The following is a 5,083-nucleotide window of genomic DNA, read 5'->3' as shown; positions in this document are numbered from 1 at the left end:
TTCTGTGATGATAATTGTTATTATTGTTACTCTAGCCTGCTTCTGTGATAATGATGATAATTGTTACTCTACCTACTTCTGTGATGATAATTGTTATTATTGTTACTCTAGCCTGCTTCTGTGATAATGATGATAATTGTTACTCTACCTACTTCTGTGATGATAATTGTTATTATTGTTACTCTAGCCTGCTTCTGTGATAATGATGATAATTGTTACTCTACCTACTTCTGTGATGATAATTGTTATTTGTTAACTGACGTTGATTGCTACTCTAGCCTGCTTCTGTGATGATAATTGTTATTTGTTTGATAAACATTGTGAGAACATTCACCAAGATCTCTGAGAAGAAAATTATTTTGTTTTAAATGTCTCATTTATAAGATAACATTATTTTACATTTGTGTATTATCATATTTTTTTCAGATCTGAAGATGACAACTACAAGATGATACAAGTAGGTTAAATAATTTATTACAAATATATATTAACATTTTTGTTATAAATTAGTGCATGATGACATAATATTGCTCTGTCTCTGACACGATGATGTTACTTGGATGTATTAGCTCTAGCTGACACTTTAACTGGGAAGGATGTTCTTTTTGAGTGCTTGAAATAAATATTGCAGATAATATATATTGTAACACTTGCAGATTGCATGATGGCTTGTTCTCGTCACTAACGGAAAGTTGGATGTATCGAAGGTTAGTAGCTGCTTTTCTATGTTCGAGATGTTAAAAGGCTGTTAATAACGTACTGCAGTCATGACACACCTAACTAATTTTTATATGTATATAAAATAGTGTAAGATTCAGAAGGTGTGTTTATAATTACTTGTCTTGTGTTTGTTAGTTTTGGTTGAAACTTGAGCATTAACTATAAATTAACCTGGTTAGTTTTTAATTGGCTTTTTGTGAAAATAATTACGTGTGAAATTGTTATTGATTCATGTCTGTTTTTTTATGTATATATAATATTTTGGTTAACTGTACATGTAACAAGTTTCTTATGACACTACATGTTGTGGTATAAAGATGAGATTAAAATTAATTATTTAGCCAAATAATTTGTTTTATTAAGAATATATATTATACAACTTGCTTTTGTAATAGTTTTAATTGCAAATAATAACTGCAACGGTTCAAACAGGACATTTAGAGCCGAAGAAGTTATCTGAAACAGAAATGCAAGGGTCAGGTACTGTTCAAAATTTTTATCAACATTTTTTACAGTTGCACATGCAGTCAGGAAGAGAGAGTTCAACTGAAATCATCAACAATCATTTGGCCCCTATTTATCATCACATGCAATTTTAATTAACGTGTTACTACAAGAAAATTAATAATTGGAATTACTAAAACTATTAAAATCAAACAAAAACCTCACCTTCTTTGATCAATATCAGATACTTCCAAAAGAACGTTGTTACTAAACTCTTACGAAGGAAGAAAAAGACCCTAAAAAAGAAAATATTAGCTTTAAAATTTACAACTATATCAAATTCACCCCCACTCCCACATAAGTAATTTATAGACTATTCAATCAATGGTTGTTTTAATTACACAGTTTAAATTCATAATTTTAAAGAAAAACTAAATTAGTCCATTTAACCTGGCAGTTCTAGAAACTTTTATCCCTAATGAGCCAAGTCAATACCACCACATTATAATTTGTTACAAAATTAATTATATTACAAGTGACTTTATATTTATGGTGCAGATTATATCACACCTATAACAATAAATATCACAGGATATACAAGACTATATGATGTATCATTATTTCAATCTTTTCACAGGAAGGTATGTAATAAAAAGTATTATAAAATCTATAAAAACTCACAACTTTACACTCACAGAGTGTCGTATACAAAGAACTTAAAACTTATACAATATTAAATTTGATTTATTATCTATGGTTTGATGTGAAGTATAAATTTACGAGACTTTTCTTACCTAACTTAGTATCAATGTTTGGCCTTACGTGCTTGTTTTTGCCTATTTGAGCTGAAACTTTTAACATCATTTGCTTTATAAATCTAACATGGCTTATTCTCTTCCAATGTTTTAATATCTTCTATAAGCTAACAGTACAGTATCATGGATAATTGATGCAAATTTTTTTTTAGAATGATGCATACATGATGATTGACTAGCATTACATTTTTAAATTCTTTAAACTAAAAAGCAAATGATATAAAGTTGGTATATAGCATGAAATTAAAAAGTCACTGCATAAAAAATAATGCAACAAAAAATAATGTGCAATCATCATGTTGAAAGATTAACATTAAAAGATCAGAAAACATCCATGTTTTATTTAACACTAGCAAGTCTCAATGTTTTTACCTTTAAAAAAAATGGTCTTGCCCCCTCTTCCGAAATACCTGAATAAGAAATACAATAATATTGTAGATTACAATATTTTATGGGAACTTATCTTACTGTTTATCTTGCACTACGACCTCAGTTTAATTATTAAGTGGTGGTAGAACTCATCACTCAAAAGTCAAGAGTAGCAAATAGTCATCCTTGGTCAAAGCAATAAAGTAATGACTGAACAACTGTTGATTTTATCAATTACATTTTAAATACCAGATATTTACACTAACAAATTTAATGTTCTGCTCTCCATCAGTAGTTAAGCTATACAAGTACACTGCCAAACTAACATAGCTAACAAATGTTTCCACTTCATATACTTCAACTATGACAAGAGAATACTGAAGTTCGTTAGTAATTCTATTAACCTCCCAAATATCCAGTTTACCTTAACGAGTTATCTTAAAAGTATATAAATTTAAATCATACAAATGCATATTTTATAGCTAAGACACTGCATTGTGACCATTCTTATAAAGGAATGAAACCATATATTTTAAACGTCACAAGTACATTTGGTTTCATAGAAAAGTTTCACTTGTTTAACCCTCCAGGAATTTTAAAAATTCCAGCTTTAAGCTACGATAAATGTTAGTGGACATTAGAATCTAGAAGGAATTTATCCACTTCTATAACAATCTAAACATGCAAGAAAAAAAAAAAAAAATACAAACTATTATCACTACCTCATAACAAACACGTTATATTAAAACAATAAAAACTTTCCAATCATAGAAGAGCATACAACAGATTACAGACAGTTTAACAGGCTTTTAAATCATTAAAAAAAAGCTTTAAGCTAATTTATAATACCTATTGGTCAACCTTTTTTCTACATACTTTCAGTAGCATTATTATATCTTAAACAATTCGATCCATTAGTAATATTTTTGGCATGTACCATTACAGGAGTAACATTAATTTCTAAAAAATGTAGAAGACAATAGCCAAAATGTTAAGAATTAACTCAAACATTTACATCTAAGTCCACTTTGTACATATAATAATAATAATAATAATAATGATATCTAGAGTACATTAAGTCACACGGGATAGGGAAAACAATCAACATTTTGACAAATTTTTAAACATATCAACAAAAAAGTCACTATCAAATCACCTATCTTATACCACACGAGACTAACTCACCTTGCTTAAAAGGAAGCTTGTGTCACTATTCTCCTGTCAAACCCTACAGCAAGAAAATTTTGATAAATATTGGAATAACAGTAATAATAAATCATCTACAGTTTGTAAAATAAGCATTTATCAGAATCTGTTTATCTTCACTAGTATCAGTGAGAGAGTTCAAATGGAGTCATCATCTTTTATGCTCAGGTTAACACAAAGTATACTATTTAAATCAAACAAAAGAAAAGTACAGAAAAGATACAATCTTTAATACAAATTACACTAACTACAGATCTTAACTGTACATCAAGTTCAAGATTACCCCGACAGTGCTAGAATTAATAATCTGACCCTACCACAATTTTTTCAGAACATTCAACCATAAAATTATAGAACCAGTAAACACATTCCTACACAATTTTTTATATTTGTTTCATTTAAACAACTAACATGGTATAATTTAAAATTTAGCAAAATGATACTAAAGTTAAAAAAAAAAACTCCTACAATTTTTGTTTTCACCATAAAGTTATTCACTTGGAGTACCCTTTAATTTAAGAACAATTTTGTAACAAAGATAAAATTGTTCTGTGAAGTTTGATATATCAAATTAAAAATACTGTAGCAAAACAAACCTGTTTAATTGGTATCATTTGTCTGCAGAGTCCACAGGTATTGTGTTCAAGTCATTATCTAAATAAAATACAAGGAATGACCGTATTAAAGCTCACCTACTTACACAATGCCCAAACAAACAAAAATTAAAACAAGACCTCAGAAAGAATCAGTGGTTAGGTTATCTCCAAAAACCTTCAGAATGGTGCATGAATCATCTTGGGTCAAACGTAACTAGCATTAATTTTAAACTCAGATAATTCACGTCAAATCAAATTTTAATATTGTATAAGCTTTAAGTTCTTTATACTTCACGTCAAACCATGGATAATAAATCAAATTTTAATATTGTATAAGCTTTAAGTTCTTTATACTTCACGTCAAACCATGGATAATAAATCAAATTTTAATATTGTATAAGCTTTAAGTTCTTTATACTTCACGTCAAACCATGGATAATAAATCAAATTTTAATATTGTATAAGCTTTAAGTTCTGAATTGTATAAGGAATTTGTAAGAATTTGGATATTTGTTCTTGAGCAGTCTCTTCTAGATTTTTTTTTTTTTGTCCACTCCATAGAAAACTACGAAATACATTGTAAAATATTCTATAATTTTGTCATAGATATTCTGAATCTTATGTGGGGGGGCTAAAGAGCAATCTATGAAAATTCAGGAACCACTTTCCAATCCTACCTACGACATGATCTAATTTGCTAATAAATTTTTCTGAGGCCTACTCCATGTAACTTTAAAACCTGCCACTTCATTTATTACCTTAAGGAAACAAAAAATATGTTACAGAATATAATAGCATACAAAAAAAATATATTAAAAAATATAACAGCATCAGATGTTTTTAAGGTTTTCATCTTCAATTCAGAGAGATTCCCACATAAGTTTATCATCCTATGCAATAATGTTTGAAACACATTTTAAACCAGAAGAATGC

General features: G+C 28.4%; 1 long non-coding RNA gene across 1 annotated transcript; it reads right to left on the bottom strand.

Annotated features, from left to right (window-relative positions):
- Window positions 1–2,307: 2,307 nt before the first annotated feature.
- Window positions 2,308–4,283, bottom strand: LOC106464608. The gene is made up of 3 exons (XR_001291149.2): window positions 4,151–4,283; window positions 3,534–3,576; window positions 2,308–2,389 (listed from the first exon to the last, which is right to left on the bottom strand). It is a non-coding gene; the product is annotated as an uncharacterized LOC106464608 (long non-coding RNA).
- Window positions 4,284–5,083: the final 800 nt, after the last annotated feature.

This window comes from Limulus polyphemus, unplaced genomic scaffold, assembly GCF_000517525.1.
Source record: "Limulus polyphemus unplaced genomic scaffold, Limulus_polyphemus-2.1.2 Scaffold1700, whole genome shotgun sequence".
Taxonomy (NCBI): domain Eukaryota; kingdom Metazoa; phylum Arthropoda; class Merostomata; order Xiphosura; family Limulidae; genus Limulus; species Limulus polyphemus.
Note: the sequence above shows the minus strand (reverse complement) of the source record. Positions and strands in the feature narration are given on the sequence as shown.